The sequence below is a fragment of the Choristoneura fumiferana genome, chromosome 20 (genome assembly GCF_025370935.1).
Source record: "Choristoneura fumiferana chromosome 20, NRCan_CFum_1, whole genome shotgun sequence".
NCBI classification, from domain to species: Eukaryota; Metazoa; Arthropoda; class Insecta; order Lepidoptera; family Tortricidae; genus Choristoneura; species Choristoneura fumiferana.
The window spans coordinates 5,488,095-5,511,172 of NC_133491.1; the positions used below are offsets into that span (position 1 = coordinate 5,488,095).

General features: G+C 36.0%; 1 long non-coding RNA gene across 2 annotated transcripts; it reads left to right on the top strand.

The window, feature by feature from the left end:
• The first annotated feature begins 14,306 nt into the window (after window positions 1–14,306).
• On the top strand, window positions 14,307–16,190 carry LOC141439095 (uncharacterized). Of its 2 annotated transcripts, XR_012452554.1 has the most exons (3): window positions 14,307–15,047; window positions 15,182–15,313; window positions 15,910–16,190. It is a non-coding gene; the product is annotated as an uncharacterized lncRNA (long non-coding RNA). The 2 variants fall into 2 exon arrangements; XR_012452553.1 differs by having other exon boundaries at window positions 14,307–15,313.
• Window positions 16,191–23,078: the final 6,888 nt, after the last annotated feature.

Sequence of the window (23,078 nt, forward strand, 5' to 3'; positions counted from 1 at the left end):
GCTCAGTAATAATGCCATCTATAGTCAAATAGCTAAACATCCTACTTTACTTTATAACTACACTTGTATGCAGCGTGATCAAAGCTTTTTAAACAATAACCTGATGACACCGCGTTTCCAGAGATGTCACTACTTCAATGCGTGCGGAAACCGAGTTTTGAATTTATTAATGCTTATTTCTATAAACAACAACTTAATAGTATATTATGATTTATAAAGAAACTGATGAACGAATTGATTAAAACAGTGTATTTAATGAGCTGAATTAATTATTTCAATGCATATTATGGAAAAGTGAAAGAAAATTTGTTCTCATAGAAAATATTTCCTATAATCAAGTAACAAATAAGGCAATAATATATGGAGTCTGCTACAACCGCCCCTTAATTTATAAAGAAGTTCACCGTATTTATAAATTACCCACAATAAATGGAGACTACAATAATTATTGCCGAAAAAAAAAATTAGTAATCATAGTGTAAGTGGCAAGTAGTATAAGAACGTAATGTGGATGGTTTGGAAATTATTAAACGCCCCAATAGATGTAATTGAGTCATTTCCCTGACCCGACATCCCCATAAAGATTTATTAGTTCAACATTACAGTCTTTATAAACTTATTACATTGTAAGTTACATGTCCTGACGCTGATGACAATCAATAATGCAACAGACATAAGCAAACAAAAAAAGAAAAAAAATATTTGTTCAGTACAAATATAAAACTACAAACAAAATTATCATGTCCTCCATTTTTGATAACTAAAGTAAAGGAACTTCTGTCCTATTTTACCATACAATTAACGATTGGTAAGTAACAAATAAAGTACTCTCAATTATCAGAACTGTAATGATTAACTTCGCTACTACTAGTTGACCCTAAGTTGAGTAATCAATCTTAACCTATGACTTAATCTTATACTTACAAAGAATCAGCTGTTTCTAAAATCTAGCTATATTATTTATTTACACATAATACTTATTCAAGTGAATGGTATTGAAGTTACCTCGAATTTGTTTAGTTTTAGGGTCCATTAATGTATAAACGTTTGAAAAAGGAATAGCACTAACTATATAGGGCCCTTCATAAAGAAGCTGAAACTTTTTTGTGAGATTCTTCTGTGCTTCAGACTTATTTGCCTTACGAATCTTTACATAATCTCCTATTTGAAAATCAATTAAGCGATGAGACTTATTAAATTGAATTTGTCGTCTCACGCTGTTATCTTTTAAATTCTGCCTCACTTGTGCCCTAACAGAATCAATATCTTTAGATTTATTTAATTCCGGTAAACAATTATCAAATGTCATGCTATTACTGACACCACCAGTAACTATAGCCCTACGTAACCCGTTATCACGTGTATGTAATGTTTGTCCAGATTACCATCCGAGACCCAACATAATATTTAAAGCAACAGGAGTTAAATTTGTGCCTCCTAATGTTGATGTATCGGGGCTTGCTACATCAACGCCTACTCTTTTAAATTATCAGATACTACTGAGTTTACATTAGAAGTATTATTATCATCTACAATATTTACAACATTAGTATCTACTGGTCTGCTGGATCCTGCCTGACGCGCTGGCCTGCCACTGAAATGTTGATTGCGGTTGAAGGTACTCCTCTTCTCATGTTGGTTTGATACAGCTGCTGCAGATTTCTGCGCGAAGTTTGGACGACCGCTGTTGTTGTTCTTGAGATTCGCCTGCTTGTTGACAATGTCTAACTTGCGGAGAAACTCGGTGGCTTGAAGAATCGAAGAGTAGTTGCTCGTTGTCCATGCGTATTGAACATCCTTAGGGAAATGATTCATTATATCGTTCACTAACTGCTTTTCCTGTATAGCGTAAGTTAACATCTTAGCTTGACCACACAGCGTTATGAAGTGTCCTAACATCGTGGATTGGGAAGAGTCCCAAGTGTTCATCACGATTTTCCTCCTCAACTCATTTTGCTCCGCTTCTCCCCAGTAAGTGTCCAGAAAGTCTCTCTTGAAGTCCTCAAAATGTGTCCACCTATCTTTGTAAATACGCGCCCAGTTCCTTGACTCCCCCTCCAAGCACTCGAGTATGGTGTCGATAACTTCATCAGTCCCTGAAGCACACCTCTTCAAATATGAGGTTAAATCTTCGATGAATGTCACTGGATGCTTGTTCTTGGCCGGAAACTTAGGTTTTTCCGCTGGCATCCGAGGCATAAGGTAGTATGGAATCGAAGGCCCTGGAACTGCTTCAAACTGTACCGGAACTTGGTGATTTGTCACGCCCCCTTCTACATGAGAGGAGCCCGATGATGAACTAGTAGATGACAAGGTCGCAACCCTTTGCTCTAATTGGGCAAGCTTAGAATTCACTTCATTCATGGAGCGTTGAATCATCCGAGTCATATATTGCGTTGATGTAACCTTCGGAAGCGGACCAGTAGCTGTAGGAGCCCCGCGTGTACTAACACCGGACCTCCTAGCCTCAACTGCTTTAGGCTTAGTCTTCTGTTTAGGCATCTTGATGATTGGCACAAGTACTTTTAATTAAATTCAAAATATTAGCAATCACAGTTAATTCACTTGCATTTATATCGCACTTATTTATGCACTATTAATTAATTGTCAAAACTTATTTAAATCACACGCACTATTCTCCACTAGGTAATCAAATTTAAAAGTCACTTATTTATCACTGTTATTATCAATCACTATTATTCACACACTTAACAAATCACTATAAGATAGTCACTTAACACTTACTAATTAGACACGCACTACAATATTATTTACACACACTTAATTCAGCGTTAGTAGATCCTCACTATAATTCCCGCCGTAAATTGTTCACTGTCACTTGACTACCACTTAGCAAAGCACACCGATAATAATAGTTCACTTTCAATGGAATCACAATTTAACTTATCCCGCAATCGTTCTCTGAAACTTTACTATTACAAACCGCTACTTATTTAACTTTAATAAAATGACCCAAGGTTTCTAATTAATAGGACCAAGGAACCCTAACTGGATAATGGTTCAGATAACTTTAGTATTTATTTAATTAGTAGTTTAACTTTATCTATGCTATACCAAAAGAAGGAAGTATATATATAAATGAGAAATAATTATGATTAATATTGCAAAATCAAATGTAGTATATAACATCAAATTTAAAGTAGAACCCACAATCACAGTTATTACTCTATTATAAGAACACTTATTTAATTTTAGACAGACTGCGGAACCACCCGTGACCCATCTAAGGAACCCCAGGGTTCGCCGGTAATGAACAACTAATCAATAACCAACAACGCCCCACTTTATATAGATAAGCTTAAACATAACTCTTTATGTATATCAAAAGGAACAAGAAATCTCTAAGAGTAATTATTGAAAAAGAGAAAAGAAAAGAATATATATATATATATATGTGTGGGAGTGGCAGTCGAAAACAAACGAGTTAATCTTGTAAAATCTGTATTAAACTTAGAAAGCAATTCAATACGTGGACAGCGTAGCTCTGACTTCTCACGACTGACTTTTCTTCTTTTTTAAATCAAAACAACCAATGTTGCAAATAAATCATTTAAATAAAACCTCCTTTCCCACACGGCCATCCTATTCATTCATCCGTCTCGGATGAATGCATGGAATCCTCAGCGACAAGCCAGGGTTTCATCTGATCGGCATAATATTCTCTTAGTACAGGTTCTTCTGTCTTTATTATGCTAAAGTGTCTTTTCTCGTCATTCTTTCGCATAACCTCAGTTTGCATTTTCTTTGGTACCATAAATAGTTTATTTCCATCTTTCACTTTACATAAAATTCCATTTTCAATAACGTAGTCTTCATAAGGTTCAGTTTCTAACAATTTATTTTCAAGTTTTATTTTCAGGTCATCGTCTTCGTATGCTCTTTTTTGTGATGCTATGTCAGTAAGTACATTAACTTTTTTCATTTTTCCAGGTCGGCATTCAGCTTTATAATCATATTTTCGTTTCATCTTTGTTCCAGGTCGACGTTCAATTTTACCATAATTTTCTTCAAGCATCAACGGATATCTTTCTTTAGCTGTTTGTGCATAAAGGCCATTTTTATTCTTTATCAGAATAACTGGATTTGCAAAGTCTGATTTACTCGAAGTGCTTATACCAGCGTTAATCCTTCCTGGATTTTGCATATTGACCACATTAAGCACTAATGGCGAAAGGCGTCTTGAGTTTTGGTGAATCGGACAATCGGACTCGGCAATGGATTCATTTTGAGGATTTGCAGGATTAAAGTCTTTAATCATCGTCTTAATTTCGTCTTCGCATCCTATCCGTGCAACATCAAATACATCCTCTTTAAAATCTTGCAGTGTAGTTAAATGTCTTCTGGCCGAAATACCTTCCAGTGTAAATCTAATTTCAACATCGTTTAAAATTGGGTTACCGAGTATGACATTAACCCGGTATGGCGTCATCGTCCACAACACTGATCGTTGTGTCAAAATAGCAGTCGTCAATCTGGATACTCGCCAAGAATGATCCTTTAGTCTGTATTTTATAATCAGCAATGCCCTTCAGGCACAGTACCGAGTCTTTATTGTAATTCTTGTGTTTGATTTTATCAACATACGATTCCTTGATAAGATTTACATCGCTCCCTGTATCAATTAAGGCTTTCATTGAGACATTGTTGATATGCACGTCTTTATATGGTGCAACGGAACAATCTTTGTCCTTTACTTGTATCGTCAGCTGCTGTTTCTCGTTGCTCTGGCATTCAGTCGACTTATGTCCAAAATTGTTACATTTAAAACATTTTACACCTTTTGTGCAGTCCTTAGAAAAGTGATCAGTACTACCGCAGTTATAGCAGCGTATTTTCGGCTTCGGTTGATATTCTTTGGAAGTACTAGGTGATGGGGAAGGCGTCGTAGAATTGTGTGTCTTTGTATCAATCTTCTTTCGTATTTCACTGTATAATTCTAACTTTTTCCTGAACGCTTTCATATTACTTGCTCCATATAGAATTGACTTATTTAATTCTGTGTCACGTATGCCGTCTATAACATATTCCATCAATGCTTCATCTTCGATAGATCCGAGTAAGGCTATCTCTTTCATGTGCAAAAAGTATTGCTGGTATGTCTCGTTGGTCTTCATCTTCCGTGACGCAAGTCGTTTGTGTAGCGCAGCACTGTTCAGGGTGGAACAGAATTCTTCCCTGAGTTCTGTCTTCAAAACACTCCATCTTGTAATGCCCCGTAGTGATCGCAGAAACAAACGGGCAGTTCCGCTTAATAGCCTTTTTGAATAAATAAGCTTCTCCAAATCACTCCATTCCATCAACGATGCAATATCTTCAAATTCTGTTATCCATGTTTCAATTCCATAAGCGTCGTCTCCACTAAAGGATGTCATAGATTTTTCTAAATCAGTAAATGAAATCCGCGGCGTTGCGCTCGCATATTCCTCCTCATCTTCCTCATCTCGATGCTCTTGGTCTTGCTCTTGTTCTTGCTCTGGTCTGGAATCGCCATCTTTCTTCTTACGTGGCATACTGACTTCTTAAAATATCTCCGGTAATCGTCTTTTACGTCTTAGTAATCTCAGAAAATCGTCTTATTTTCTAGATTAATTCTTTAATCCGTTGATATTTTTAAATAGTTCTTTGAAACATTTAATATTTTGTAATATTATAATGCAGTCTAAGTGGGTGTCTACCTTTATACATCTTGTAAGAACAAAACGCATTTTTTACATCCGCGCCGTACATCAACCTTCATAGTGAATTTGCAGTAACGAAACGCAATCTTGACACTGATCATATCTGACAGGCTTGACTGGCGATGACTAATGTCGTTAAATTATTTTTGAATTTCAGAACAACAATCTTCTTACAGCTTACGATCTTTCGTCTTGAACTCGATGTTTTTCACCATCCCGGACGAGCCCCCATAATTTTGTGGGAGTGGCAGTCGAAAACAAACGAGTTAATCTTGTAAAATCTGTATTAAACTTAGAAAGCAATTCAATACGTGGGCAGCGTAGCTCTGACTTCTCACGACTGACTTTTCTTCTTTTTTAAATCAAAACAACCAATGTTGCAAATAAATCATTTAAATAAAACCTCCTTTCCCACATATGTATATTTTTTTTTTCCAGAACCACTTAAATTATGAAATGGGTTATGTATACTGTACAGTACATACGAGTACCATATAATAAATAAGTTAACAGCACAACAACAAAATACTACAACAAAAAAAAAAATTTTTTGTTACCAATGCAAGTTCCTACTGCGTAAACAAATATATGACCAAAGTAACCTTAATTATTTATGGAAAAAATCAAACTCCTAAATCAACTATCTCTAGTCTTTGGTTGAGGCCTATGTCCAGCAGCAGATCATCCTAAGCTTGTGCTGACGATGATGATTGTTATGAATAGTAAATATTCTGGTACAGTCCTGCCCAGCATTCAAAAGAACTTACAATATTATGTGAAATGAAATTCAAATAAGAGGTGAAAAATCTAATAAGAATCACCCCACTAAATAGATAGGTATCGACTTGATAAGTAAATTGGTCATTAGAATAAAAAAATAACGAAAGTTTGCTAGTCTCATGTTTTTAATTACTTTGAAAGATAAATAATTGGACAGACTACTCTAATTGCTCTATTATGCCTAGATATACTACACTATATAACACTCAATCATATAAGAATACTAATCAACATTGCCAACACTAAACTGCAATCCCTATTTCTAATCACAACCTGACAATAATTTGCATTATTTTATGATTATGTAAGTTTCTACACAACTACTCCAAGTGAAAACTGAGAAAATCACCCAGATACCTACTCACTATGCCATATAAATAGGTAAATAAAACTAAGTCTATAAAATCTCATCCAATACTAAAATTGCGAACGCGAGTATGTATGTCTGTCGGTCTACTATGTCCAAACGCCTATACCACTAACCCGACCACAATAAAACCAACACAAGAAAGATCAGAACCCAGAAGTATCATTGAAAAACTATATTATATTTATCAATCATGTAACAAGCAACTTCCTCACAGACGAAACCGCGGGCGAAACTAGTATATGATAACTAATTATTCAGATTTAACTAGAACCAAAGGTTAAAATTCAGCAAAACTATCAGATTTCTAATTCATAACCAGTACTACCGCTATCTTCTAAATTAATATGCATTGTTTATGGATAAGTCAAAGAGAGTATTGTTACTAATTTTATTGAAAAATAATCTCACTAAACCGCAACACATAAGGTGACTTAGTATATTTTTATCCTTATATTTATAACAAGAAGTAAATAGTGTTATTTTAAAGCTACATTTATATAAGTACCTTCATCACATTTTATTAAAGTCGGCTAATTATAACAAGAAAGATCGTATAGTTATAGGTATATAATATAGTATCATTATTACTCTGGGTATTGTATTGCAGTATTCCCCATAACTCAACCAAACATATTGAAACCACTAGATAACAAGAAAAAAAGAGAATGTACAGAGGCGGACCATATCTTTTTAAAACTTGAATTATGTAATTAAATTTAAATTATTATGTCCCAACAAGGTAGAATTTCATAAATATATGCACGAGCAGCCTAGCATGCGAGTCGTCTATCAATAAACAACAATTGCCTCCCATGAACACCCGCAACATCAAAACATCACCGGCGCGTTACCGACCTTTTTGAAATACTGATTCATTTAGTTCCAAGGAAAGAGTTCTTAGAGGTTGTATTGTTTAGTAAAAGTGATAATTAGAGCTTGGAACAGTAATAATTCAATAGAATAAACACTGCAGTAAGGAACCCTAATAAAATCTCAAATTAAAGTACTATTATAATGAACCTCAATAGGAACTAAATTTAAAATTGTGTACTGTACTCTGATAAGGAATTTAAATGAGAACTATCATACTGAACCCCGACAAGAACCAAAATTAACATAGAAACTGTATACAGAACTCTGATGACAAATTAAAATTAAATCTTATTAACATACTACACCTTGATAAGAAATCAATTAAATAAGTTAAAGACTTCAATTAAAACTGAAATTAACATAATATGTACTTTTCTATTGAACCCCGAGACAAAACTAAGTTTACAATTGTTCTACCAAACCCGGACAATAAATACAACGGACTGTTATTCTATAGAAATTAAAATACCACTGGCTAAATTTTGATGATTTTTAAACAAAAGCAATTTGGATAATTATTTTGAGTATAAAAATGGATTAAAATAATTAAAAATTTAAAAGAAACTAATAAGAACAAGTCAGGCCTAAAATTCTAATAAGAAATAAAATCCAATAAGAGTATTATATAATTAAGTAGTGATTGTTAAATTAAAGCAAAAAGAGGAGTTCATTGATTAATAAAATATTTTAATTCAAATAAAATTTACTGTCATCGAAACTTGTTACTCCTAACGCCATCTGTGGCAAACTCCGTGAACTAATAAGTTTTCGCTAGATTAACCTTATGACATCCAAAGCTCGCGACGGCTAAACTCAAAAATTAATGAACTTTTTAGACTAATGAGACGTTCACTATACTTACGATATCACAGATTCACTTGTAATTTTATGTTATTAATTACTTTATTATGTAAATCACAGCAACATACTAAGATAAACACATTTCAATCGACTCACGCGCTGTTCTAGCAATCACGACTTCTCTTGATTACGGAAACGTAATTACGCGAGATTATAAGAAAATTACTAATACTAACATCTAATTGACTAGGTATTTACTTTATCTACCGATATTAACTAATCATCAAACTCTAAACCTTAATCATTTGCGCTATTTCATCCAAGACGCCATGTATACGAAATATTACTTTGCTATACCTACCACAAGCTTTGACAGTTCAAATAGTTCGAGCTACTCAAATTAAATCTCAAGCTAATGACAGCTAGCGGAAAAACGCCCGAAACGAAACACTTACGCTACTATGTGCGAGATTAAAAAATAAAACGCTCAATCACATCCGTAATGTTGCCAGGCTAATCACAAATTCCGACAACTGAATAAATTTTAAGCTAAGTTCGGCATTAAAATTATAAAAATATGTAAACTATTAGTTATGTAATAATTATATAAAATACTACCGAAACAAAATATATTATACTAACTATGTAATACAACCTTTTGATTATTTTACGTAATCAACCTATCAACTTTCATTGATTACAACTAATAAGAGTGAGAAATATACAACAACACCAATTAATTTTACCATATTTACTCACGCGACTAGTTATTATAATGCTTAATTATGAATTTTATTATGTATACTACAGTAAGAATAAAATTTTTACGGAAATTTAACAGAACTCTGATATTTCTACGGTTTTCCGAACTTCACCACTGGCAACACTACGAGACCTGTCAGACAGACGTTCTCGAGGTTACGTAATTAATTTATTGGATTAAAAGATATGAAAATCAGCTCATACGCATCAAATAATATCTAAATCAAGTAGAAATTTATGGAGAATACGTTTACAAGAATTATTGTCGGCGATTTAACAAGAAAATTGATACGATCATCGACCCAAAGTGAAACAATAGGCGCACGTTTGTCGTATGGGGAAACATGACTCAAACATGGAAAAATCACGGAAATTAATATAAATTGGATAATAAAAAGGTAAAGTAAAATGCTATATATGTTTTTGAGTGTGTTTTACTATCTCTTGTTTTTATGTTTTCCGCAATTTATGGCTATGTATCAACCAAAATTCTATCACCTTTTAACACCGCATTTTTGTGTGTCTACGCGCTTTTAACACTACTTTCTTTTATTTCAGCCTATACCGCAAGCATGTTCATAAACCACCTATCGCAACTCATGGGTTAATGGCCTAAATACGCATAATTTTCCTGCCTTTTTGCATATACATAAGAAGAGAAGAAAGAAATAAAATAAGCTGTATAAGATGTATGAAAGAATGTCTAATAAAGCTTAGTATAACACAATTATAGTAAATAAAGAAAGCACAGAAGAAATACAATTGAAAATTAATAAAACTATATAAAACCGAAACTCAGGGTTGAACAAAATTCAAAGCGCAGCATTTGCAAAGCATATTAAACTTTCATACCCTGTTTATTTATTTGCATGCTCCCTATCCTTAAAGAGTGAAATTTTAGTGCATTACAAGTGAAATTATGAAATTATAGTGCAGCTATGTGTCAGTACTTAGTAATATTTATTAAATTTTAATAAATTATGTACGCCCCTATGTATTGGGAAATTTTTAAAGCTTACTACTGACATTTCATAGCTTTACTAAGTAAAATGGACAAAATTATTTCATTTTAGATAGGAAATGAAATACTTCTGTTTATAAACACAATACCAACACAGAATTAGTCGCCCCTAAGACTCCTGCCTATCACAGACATTTGTAAGACCACATCCCTTGGTCACGGCCACCAGTTGTAACGGATGGCCCTACACCAGAGAGTGTGCATGGAGTGGTAGAGAGGGAGAACCCGCCTCTCTCTCTCTCCTTTTAATGGAGAGAATTTTCCTTTATTATAATATAAGATAATAATACATTATGTTAAAGGAAAATATTAATTAAATTGGCCATAATAAGTTGTGATCGTCTAACAGTTAGGATCCTACGTTGTGTACTTTTTTGTTTTAGTAATCCCAATGATCTTTTATGTGGTATGTCTGTAATAAGCAAGATATCTATCAGGGCGCAATAAATGTGTCTAAATTAAGTTATTTAAAGCTAGAGATACTTGGAATTCAATACATATAACTAGTATAGTGTGAAAATAGAGTGTAATATGGAAAATAGAGTGTAATATGGGTGAGTAAGTAAGTAGAGTGTGTAAAGGGTCGGGAAAGGATAAGAGTTGACTGAAAGAAATTAACGGGCCTCCACGGAGGCCCGGGGGACCACCTTCCTAGCCCCCTGTCCCCTCCTTACACTCGCCTGCGATTGGTAAAATAACCCGGAGGATTTACAGTTACAGCACTAACAGCGGTGCTAAAGTCAACTCAAAAGAGGACAGGTTAGATGGAATGAGTAAACCCAATTCCATAAATAGTAAAAAGGTGGAAGGAAACACATCCAATCCAACCAATGCTTGATTCATATGTTGCATATCTGTGCAATATACACAGTTTTAGTTGTGTAACCACTGGGATGTCTAAAAAGATCAAAACCAGTGAATTACAAAGTTTTGTGATAATGCCAAGCTGTAAACAGACATGACAAGTGTATGGTTTTGCCCAGAACAGTCGGGGGTTGAGACGGCAAGCCACTTTTCACTGAGCATCTCCGCTTACTAATGTAAGTATCAACAATGACACAGCTACTTTGGAATGCGGCCCACAACCATCCCAGTCGCCCTGAACAAGAAGTAAGGTTGTGGTGATATAATAACATATCAACCCTGAAGTAAGTGTCCACACTCAAACAATATGGAGCCATAAGGAAGACAAATCTTTTCATCAAGCATCTCCGCTTACCAATGTAAGTATCAACAATGTCATGACTACTTTGAAATGCAACCCACAGCCAACCCAATTATTCAAAGTGAGGAAATTAGATATAAAAGTTGTGGATGACATGACACCATACCACCACAGATTTGTATAGTGTGCTGTGAATATCCGTGTATACATACACAGTACACAAACACATGAATAAGCATTTTAGTAAAATTGGATGTAGAGTTCAGCTACAATGCCTGAACACATAAAAAAGTTTAATATCATTATGAATCAGGTTACTCACAAGGAGCGGTAGGGTTATGATAGACAAAAGGAATTGCCAAGAGATAAATGATAAGCATTGCATAAAACTCATTTACTCAGATAACCAGTACCTTACCTGGAGCTTCCCCAACTTCACAAAGCAAGTAGTCATAGATCATAGGTGTACATATTAGTCCAATAAATGGTCATAATATGGTTGAAACACAAGAGGACAGATCTCACCTTGTCATAACAGGGAATCCAGATCCAATCTGAGATTCTCTGACATCACAAAGCAAGCTTTTAAGTTAAGAGCTATTACGCTATTGGGGGTCCCAGAGGGAGGCCCAATCAAGCACCATCTCTTAGTGATGACTTCAGCTTAGAGCTTGAAAATGTTAAATTACACAGGTTTTACTGATGGCCGGTCAGCCTAACTCAGCTCAAGTGTAATAAACCATTATTCATTCTCCAATCTGCCTTCACTAATAGACTACAAATACGGGTGAAATAGCCGGTGACAAACAATCACTAGGATTACCGTTCACAAGCCTTCCACCTAATCCGTAAGAACCCGACACGCCCAAAGTAAGCTATTAGAGCCAACCTCGAACATGACGAAATTCAGACTCTAGTTGGGCCAGGTAATAGCCCAATGGAGCCCTAAAATGAAACACTGATGAGTTATGATCGCTTACTGGACAATAAGCACCCAGATAAGACTATGGATTCTAATTATTATGAAATTAAGGCAGCTCCGCATTACCTCATCTCTGTAACCCAATACTGCGCAATATTAGTCTACAGAGACTACAGTTCTCACAATTACCTCACTCTGAAAGTTCATAGAATGCTGTATAAGCCGATTCTAATCCATTCAGAGCTACACAATAAATAACTAACAAGTTACAGTGTGAAGTGAGTGTAGGTATATGGTGTGATATAATGCATAGATACCATATAATATAAGTAATTATAGAGCAAAACATGTCACAGGACACAAAATAATTGTCTGAATGGGTTATGTCATTCTCGAGGCAAATAATTCTTAGCTCATTTAGGTCTATCAATGTTAGACTTGTGAGAGATGTAGATAGTAATTCTCGTGATAGACACTATCCCATCCATACAATGAAGCAAAATTATGAACAGAAAACGCATTCGCAGTGCATTTCCACATATAAAACACACAAAACGTAAGATTAAACACATGGTCCCTAGGTCTAAAGATTTTCCTACGGTTCTCACGCCCTAATGCAGTATAGTCTGATTTAAGAAAGTTCTCGGTTCCAATATGACTTTTAACAAGGACTTCTATAATCTAATAAGAAAAGGACCTTCTGACAGACAGAATTGAGGTAGAATGGAACCAAAAACTTCTCCCAAATCTGACATACTCCCTAACCATACAAAAGCATGCTCACTTACCTCTTATTTACCTGATAAGGTAAATAAACAATCCCACCTGGTATTCACGACGCTACACAAACACATCACAAAATGCCTATTTTTCACTACACACAACACACATCACGCTCCTAGCTAAATTACACACCCTATTTTGCACCAAAAATAATTAATCGCGGAAATCTAGATCAAACTATATGGACCTGCCTAATTCTACACTTCGCGAGAGAATCTCAACCCTGCCTAGCGGTTTGGCACGGAGGTTGAAGCAGCCTTCAGATAGTGCCAACCACGGCAGTCCCATTTGTATCAAAAACAATAGGAGCCACGCCCAATTTGTGAGCAATTCTAGGAATGAATCTACGTTCTAGAACTTTCTTTGACCCAAAGGCAGTCGTGAAGCATATCCAGACACGCCACGCTAGCACGCTACATAGTCCGAATACCGACAACGCGAATCCTTGGAAGAAAATGCAACAAGCACCCAGCTTCAGTCGCGATCTGAATAGGGCGCCACATCCTCAACCAGGACCCACACTGCAGGCACCCAGAGACCACTGCGGCCACGTGCCGGGACACGCCCAACAACCGACGATTACAGGGATAATTAAACAAGCAAACTACAGAAAATAACGAGAAATCCTGCTAGGAAACCAACAGTATCTCATTGCTATTTTCCAATAAGAATTAAACAAGAAACTCACAAAATGGGAGATTTGACAAAACCTGAAGCCACATACCTGATGACGGGCAGAGTTTCTGCTTACGCGCCGAGAGCCGAAGAAGGAAAAGTAAAAGTGCGCGAGCCCGCTCGCGCATCGCTTTTTATAACCTCGAGGCTTCTAGAAACTTCCATTCTTCCCGGAAACGGGGTTCTCAAACATATCTTACTTACACCTCCCTCCTACTCCTGTATTGCCATCAACAAATTGCAAACTCCAACACTGAACAAAATCATCATCATCATCATGCAAACCGATACACGTCCCATCGCTGGGCTCCGGCCTCCTTTCAGAACGCAAAGGCCCGGGCTCCAGCCCCCCACATTTGCCCAGTGCAAAGTATCAACTTGCTAAGAGAATCAACTGCTTTCCCAATTGACTTGACAAGACAATTATTCCTGTAGTTAGACGAAAAGTCCTCATTTCGTATTTTTAGTACAATTTATGTGATTTTTGTTGTTTTGTTGACTGTGCTCGTTGATACTCTTAAAACCGCTGCATCCCAGACCACAGTGCTGTCACCAATCCCACACAAGTACGTCAAACCCAAAGTCAATCAAACCTGCGTCGGAAGCTGGCCAAACCCAGCTCCCAAGATTCGATCCAAACAAACAGACATCTAAACAACCAAACAAATAAATGAATAAATACATAAACAGAGCAAGTCAAAGAAAAGCCTGTAGAAACATGAAACGTTACCCTAAAAAGTGGTAAAAAATTATTTCAATGGTAATTTCTAATAGACTTCTTCTCGTCAAGCCTATATTCGGTCTCCGATTGGCTATTTATAAATCTCACGTTCCTTATTGGCTGTAAAATTTTCAAGTTAGGAAACATTATACAAATAAAATATTACATAATTTGAATTTAAATTATTTATGATAATAATTAAGTATTGAATTTTAGCTGAAAAATACATGAAATTTCTAAACGGACTAGCTCTTAGGCGCATTAATGTTTACTAAAACCGTATCTCAGACAGCTCGAACCAGCTGTTGTCAAGTAAACGATACTCGAAAGTCTAACTAGAATTTGATATCAAATACTAAACAAAATATAATTATAATTATTGAAATTGCTAGTTAAACTCCTAAACTACCAAAATCAAGTATTAGTTTAGTGCAAAACCCTTTCAACGGTGGAAAAATGACACATCAAGACAGAGGTAAGTCTATGCTTTATTCGAACCGTTTTGCTATGATTATTTCCTAAAAGAAAAAATGTTTTTCTGGTAAAGTGTATTCTCCTAGTGTAAACTAGTAGCCTCTATTATGTACTAAGATTATTTTTATGTTTCAGATATAACACAAGAAATTATGGACCAAAAGCGTTTCTATTGATAGGTTAATTTTCCACACTACTATGGGATGTCAAGAAATTCCAATTGGAACGACACATTTTTACTCCTATAATTGTTCACGACGTTTTTAGGTAAGAACTTAATAAGAATTTCATACTTACAGACAAATCTAATAGTGAAAATGTCTTAGGCAAAATATTCCATAGTAAGGAAATTTTCAAACGTTAATAGCGATTTATTTGGTCAATTGTATGAGGTAATTTATGTTTAATTATAGTATATGGACAGCAGAAAGAACAGATTTATAATGAAAACATGGATCGAAGCTTAATCATAAAGTCTATTCAACCTGCAAAATTTGACACTCCTGAAAATTTCACTTTGTTATCTGATCAAAATCTATAGGGTTTATTTGGGTATTTATCGTATAGACATACTGTACTAAGTCAGGAGGGATGGAATTTATAAAGATTTTGATTACAAATACCAAACAATTATTAATATTAGCCTGTACAAAATTTCAGCCCTCGGGTTAAAATTCTCAACTGAAAGATGACTAGTTTTGACTCATTTGAGTGTTTGATCCGAACTAAACCTATTTATTCTGTATCAGAGTCACTATTAGGATGAGATTAAAGTAAAAGTACTCAGATCTAACTTGTATTTTTAACAAGAATGCTATATCCAGGATATCATTAGAGCGATTTCAAATAGATTTCTATTTCAGGAAACTTCAGTGCTTTCCTATGGATTTTACAATCAAAATTGCCTACGGCAGCACGAGGAACAGGAAATGGAAGGAAATCAGGATTGGAGAAAGGATTTAATAGGATTTTCAAGAAAACATGGGAAGCCTTAGAAGAGTTTCTTAGCCTACGCATTTTTGTAAATATTTTAAGTTACTTATGTACGCTTTGCTAGTAAATCAAACCAATAGTCCTATTAGGCTTGGTTTTAGTTGCTTTTGCCTGTAAAATCACAAAAGGAGAATAAAATTACTTCTAATTAGTCTCAGATGGTTTCATTAAATTAGAAAAATAGCGCCATCTACTAGTGAGTAGTGGAACCTCTCCGAATATAGCCCGATAACCCATAACTTGACACACACGCACCGCTCCTCACTAGAGGTCGCCACAGTCACGGTCTCAGCTCAGTAATAATGCCATCTATAGTCAAATAGCTAAACATCCTACTTTACTTTATAACTACACTTGTATGCAGCGTGATCAAAGCTTTTTAAACAATAACCTGATGACACCGCGTTTCCAGAGATGTCACTACTTCAATGCGTGCGGGAACCGAGTTTTGAATTTATTAATGCTTATTTCTATAAACAACAACTTAATAGTATATTATGATTTATAAAGAAACTGATGAACGAATTGATTAAAACAGTGTATTTAATGAGCTGAATTAATTATTTCAATGCATATTATGGAAAAGTGAAAGAAAATTTGTTCTCATAGAAAATATTTCCTATAATCAAGTAACAAATAAGGCAATAAATATATGGAGTCTGCTACAAATGAGCTAAACTGATTAATATAAACTCAGCTGAATTAATATTTATTTCTTCCGGCAACTGGCGAAAAGACAGTTATCATACTAATAATTATAAATTGCAAGTGAGTGTGTGTGTCACTCTTTTATTAATTCATTCTAAAACGGTTGGACGAATTTCTATGAAATTTTGTTTGTATGTAGAAATCTTGAAATAAAAATTTGTTGGTGGGCAAATGTCTATGTTTATTTTGTACAATAAAGAGTTTCCATACAATTAGCGTAATATATACTATTCCGTAAGACGCAATTACTGGACTCGGACGTCTTTTATTAGCTTTTACCACAAATTGAAATTTAGTACCTGCTATTGAATCGTAAAACTGTTAATGGTGTTAATGCACGAAAAGCATAGCCGGATATAGCAGCATATTAGTACATTGTGTTTTAAGGGCGGTAAATAAGGAATTACGAACGAGAGTCTATTAGAAGCCCGAAGTCGAAGATTGAGGGCTTTAAATAGTCGATGTTTGTAATTTTAGTACCGCCCGTGCGACATATAATGATTTTCATGACATTTGCGAGTAAAATTATTTATTATTTACTGACCACGGGTTTTACGACAAGCACATTAAGGTCGAGGGTTTTATTTGGGGGGTTGCAACCAAGGTAACCTGCATGTTACGACACTGTTTACGAGCAAATGTGACAAAAAAACTATGTAGGTACCTGTTGTAATCAAGAAGACAGCTATTACCGTAGCCTAGTAGTTTAAGTTGTGGCCTCTTAAAAAGCGAGAAATATCTTCAAGACACGACTCCCGTTTACTTACATACCTATAAATGTGTACGGAACCCTCGGTGCGCGAGTCCAACTCGCACTTGCCCTTTTTTAACTTTTAAAAGAATTTACGTAAACCGTACAGTAATTCCACAACAGTGCAATCCGAATGCAGCGCTCGCGTCGTTTAGAAAATGCTGCAGTGGCTTACGTTGGCCCTCTTCCAAGGGATAGCCCACACGGCAATTTTGTCCAGATTAATTGTTACTACTTTTGCCAAATGCACTCCGGGGTAAAGATTTATGAAACGAATTTTGAATCTAGCATTTGGCGTCATATTTGTCTTCGGGACGTGTCGTATGTTCTGGCGGTTCAGCGTTTCGTCTGGAACATTTGTCACGGCAAATACGGTGAATATTTGTAAATTGAATAAAATATTGCACTAACGTTTTCTATACGGAGACAGACGGGATCTGAAAACACTTTAAACTGACCGTAGTTAGAAAGTTTTTATAGTACATGTGTCTTAAAGGGCGGTAAATAAGTAATTACGAACGAGAGTCTATTAGAAGCCCGAATTCGAAGACTGGGGGCTTTAATGAGTCGATGTTCGTAATTCTAGTACTGCCCGTGCGACAAACAATGTTTTTCATCACATTTGCGAGTAAAATTCTATATTTTTAAAAGAAAAACTAATATTTTTTTCAAAAATTGCCGATACCGCTGACTGCGCTCTTGGCAGTGCCAGCTCCCCGCCGCCCTCCTCCTCCGCAGCATGTGCCCGACGTGCGCGCGCTCCTGCAACAGCGCACGCAGCACGCCATAGGTACAGTATCAAACTCATTTACCGACCACGGGTTTCATGACGGGTAGCCTGCATATTACGACACTGTTTACGAGCAAGTGCGAAGAAAATTAATTTATTGAATCAAGCGTTACTTTACGGAGGTTCATATTAATGAACTAAAACAATTACTTTTCTCACTCGCGACCTTATTATGGCTAAGTTTATGCAAGAACCGTGTGTTCATGCAGTTCCTCCACCTTCACGCTGTAAGAATAAACAAATCACGCGAACCCATCTATCACCACTAATACAAATAACGTACAAATGTACAGACTGTAGACCGGTCGAATTATCTATATCTAGACTTTAGTAATCCCTTAAGAGAAGAAGATCTATGTCTAGACCTTTGCTAAGTGATTGTTGACCTTTCGCTAAATGATTATTGTACTTATTATGAATTAATATCGGATTTTAATCGTGGATTGTATTTATAATAATAATAATCAATTTATTACTATTAATAATACTTCATGATATCCATACTATAATATTATTATAAATGAAAAAGTGTGTGTGTGTTTATATGTTTGTCCGTCTTTCACGTCGAAACGGAGCGAGGGATCGACGTGATTTTTGGAATAGAGATAGTTTATGGGCCAGAGAGTGGCATAGGCTACTTTTTATTCTGGAAAATGCACAGTTCTCGAGGGAACAGCGCGCGATGACCGAATTCCACGCGGGCGAAGCCGCGGGCAAAAGCTAGTTAATTATAATTCTTCTTTTTGCGTATCTGGTATGAATAGTTATTACGTAATTTAATTTAAACCATGTTATTTTTTTTCCTATAGATTTACCAAAGACGGTAATATGAAAAACAAATGGATAAACGTTGCAAAAAGCGAAAATTAGTTTCCTTCAAAATATAGCGTTATGTGCTCGATACATTTTACTGAGGATTGTTTTTTAAAGACAGTGAGCGGATGTGGCAGCTAATGAAGAGTGCAGTACCTACGCTGTTCTTGCCGAGAAGCGAAGAAATAAATTGACACGAGGATGACGAGGATGATGAAGATTGACTGGTAGAGATCCCTTTGTTTACGCAAAACGTAACATAAGTAGGTCGGGTCGTGTAGAAGTCCCTTTACGGGAATGTGTGATGGACCCTTAAATCATTTTTTATTGTTTTTGACAGCCTATGTATGTCTATGGACCGGTCAGTCATTCGACCGGGCAGTCATTCAAAGTCAGTGAGAGACGTTGCACGTCAATAACGGTCTCGGGGTCAGAGCGGAGCTCTCAGTGTCAATTTATGTCATTTAAGTAATCTAAGGTCATCTCAATCATATTTATAGAAATAAGCATTTGTACGGTGTCAGTAACGCGAAAATATAGTGGTGAACGTAATAGCCGTTTAATTTCATCGCCATAACCTCCACCCTTCACAAGACACCGGCGGCAGCTGGCTACAGGAGGCGGCAGCTGTCCAGACCGATCCCAGGGGTTCGGGAGAGGGTGTAACGAGGTGTCATACAGCTCGTTTCATCCTAACTCTTTGTACTGTCTGGTTTAGCACATATTCGAAAAAATAACATTTAAATTCAAATTTCCTTTTCTAAATTCCACACCTGTTCAATTTACGTCAAGTAGCCATTCTATTCAGGGCCTCCGAGCTGAACACTTACCTTTCTTCTATCCTAGATCCTATAAATCTCATAATAAGCTCATAATTTACTACTCCTATACGAGGAAAGTTTTTATAATTGTACAGTGCATTTTGTGAAGTTTCATAAGATCATTAGATCGTAATGCTACTGGACTTCAGTGCCATTGATTTATATAAATAAAGAACTGGGCACGGAAACGTAAGTTGATTAACTATGTATTTTTATAATTGTTGATACAGTGTCAAAGCATACACCTTTTAGATACTTAAGACCGCGTCTGTTTGTCCGCAGGTGCCCTTTTATTATTATTTTAAATAAATTTATATCATTGTCTGCCCTATTCCTGCCTTCTTCCTTTACATCCGAACAACTTCCCCGGACACCACCCCGTGACGAGGGTCTGACTTCACATCGGCATCATCATCAATCAGCGACGACCAAGGCGCGGCCTGCCCATCGAACCCGCGAGGCCAGCGGTTTGGTCTAAGTATTACACGTAACCGGCGCAGGGTGCGCACGCACATCAAATCAAATCCACCCACCGGCAGTTCTCAGGGCGAGAATTGCCAACACCCTTAAAGGGATCAGTTCACCTTTGTACATATTTCTAAATGTCTGTCAATTGTGTTTGTTACTTATTTTGTATAATAAAGAGTTAAAATACATACCTACATTTAAATTATTTAAGTATTTAAAAATCAAAAATTGGAAGAAAAACGTGCAGTTAGACGAGTATATACAAAATTAACTCATTCTAAAATTCAATAACGAAATTAGCATCATACCAGGTACTAAAGTTCAACAAACCATTAAAAGTACTTTTTAACTTGTTTAGTTTAAGCTTAAAAAAGGTTCAAAGTTAAAAAAGAAAAACTTTTTTGCAAAACCATTTATCGATATCGATAAAGTCATTACAATGCACGCCCTAGCAATCGGGTTCGAAATACTTCGGAGCACTTCGAATCGGTCGCAACTCCCCCGCACCGCAGCTAGTTGACAGAATCGTTTTCTTTCAAATTCGCATGTATTAGGTCTCCAGAGGGGCATGTACTCGTTGGTGGCACCGTAGCTCTTAAACGGGTGGACCGATTTGGATGCAGTTTTTTTAAATCAGGTTTTCTAGCGATGGTTCTTAGACGTGTTTCATCAAAATCCGTTTAGCTGTTTTTGAGATATTGAAGTTTAAAGTGACAAAGTCGGCAAAAGGCAAAGGCAAAGGCTTTCCAACTTTCTGTTGGTTGGGCTATTTTTAGAACCTAGAATCAAACATTTTCCGAACCGCATCCGAGATTGACAGTAACTGTACGTCGCAAGAACCCTTCTAAAATATGCATCGAAATTTGAGTTTTCGTTTGACCAAGCCTCGCATCTAAGTACATAAAGGTCAGGGACCAGAAAAGCCGCCCGCAGAACTATAAATCAGGCCAAGCTACCTCAGCTGGCAGTAGCAATAGTGGTGCGGTAAGTGTGTTTAATACTAAGTGATATAGTAAAAAGACATATTCTCTATCTTACTGTCTGAAGAAAACACGAGTGTATAGCCTAAATAGCTGGACAGTTTTCATTTGAGGTATCATTAGATTTGTCAAAACTGTTGAAGTGATATAGGGTAAATTATATTTTAACATGGCGTCTGCAAAAAAATACGGCTAGAATTTTTTTATTCCAATATTATGTCTTAGAACACTCTCTAGCTACTATTTCAACAGCAGAATAAAAAAAGTATGAAAAAAGCACCTTTAAAACAATACCAACCGTCTTCAAGCGAATTAATGTCCACGGAACCAGAATTATTAATGATAAAAAATAAGTTAAATATTTTATAAAAAAAGAGTAAAGGTTGAATACGAAATACGCAACGCAATTCAAGTCCACAGGTGATTTGCACCACAATAACTGGAGCCGACCCTTTTCACAATTAAATGCGTACTCAGGGGCGACCACTCGAACTGTTTCCTTGGCAAATTGGACTCTTCAAACCAGCAAGGTGTATAAAGAGGAAATGATAATTGTATCAGTTGAAAAGACAATTGAAACATTTATAGACCGGAAAGCAATTTTCGTTCATTTTGCATTAAGACGATTTTAATTTCCTTGGAATGACTCCTTGAGTTTCGTTGCGCGATAGAATCCAGAATACGGAAATTCGTCGAAGAACTAGTCACCGATCTAGCTGGAAAAATATGCAAGTTGAAGTGGCAATAAGCGGGTCACATCGCTCGAAGAACAGATAACCGTTGGGGAAGAAAAGTCCTCGAGTGGCGACCACGAACCGGAAGACGAAGCGTTGGCAGGCCTCCCACCAGGTGGACTGACGACATCGTGAGAGTTGCTGAAAACCGGTCGATACGGCCAAAGTTACACGATTTAACGTTTAAGTTGTGATGAAATAAATAAACGGGCCCGCACTCCTGAACTTTGACGTCCTTCGTCTTTGTATTTTTTTGTTTTATTGACAAAAAAATATGTGTATTGTATTATTTGTATTGTAACTCTTTATTGTACATAAAACATATGAAAATTACAATTAACAAGAGAAAGAGATGTACAAATGCGGATTTATCCCTTAAAGGGATCTAATGCGTCTATTTTTCTTTCTGATTATTTAACTAGTGAACTAAATAGAATGATATATTATTACCCAAGAAAGTATACAATTAAACGCGATTCATTAGAAGCTATTTATTGAGAAATGGCAACATAAAGCATTTCCCGCATTATTTCCCATACCATCTAAATGAGGATTTAACAACAAACATCAATTAACATGGCACCGTCAAATCAATATCCGGCGACGCGACGTAAGCTAAGCGTACAGTCACGTGCAATAATAATGTAACATTTCCCATTAAAAATCAATAAAAAATCATTAAACATCTACAACGCACTGTCATTAAAATGACATGTAAACAAGAACCAAAAAGATTGAGTCAATATTTCAGGGCATGGGTAAAGCCGCGGGTTCACGGCGGATGCAGGCCGCTTTCAACCGAAGCAGCTGGAGGTTTATGGGGAAGGCCTATTTCCAACAGTAGACAGCTTTATGATGATGATGATGATGAATATATTAATTCCAGATTTAGAAATTTAAAAAAATAGTGGCCAGCTACTCAATTCTAAAGAGTCTTCACATTATTTTAAAGTCAAAATGACTAAATGACTAAT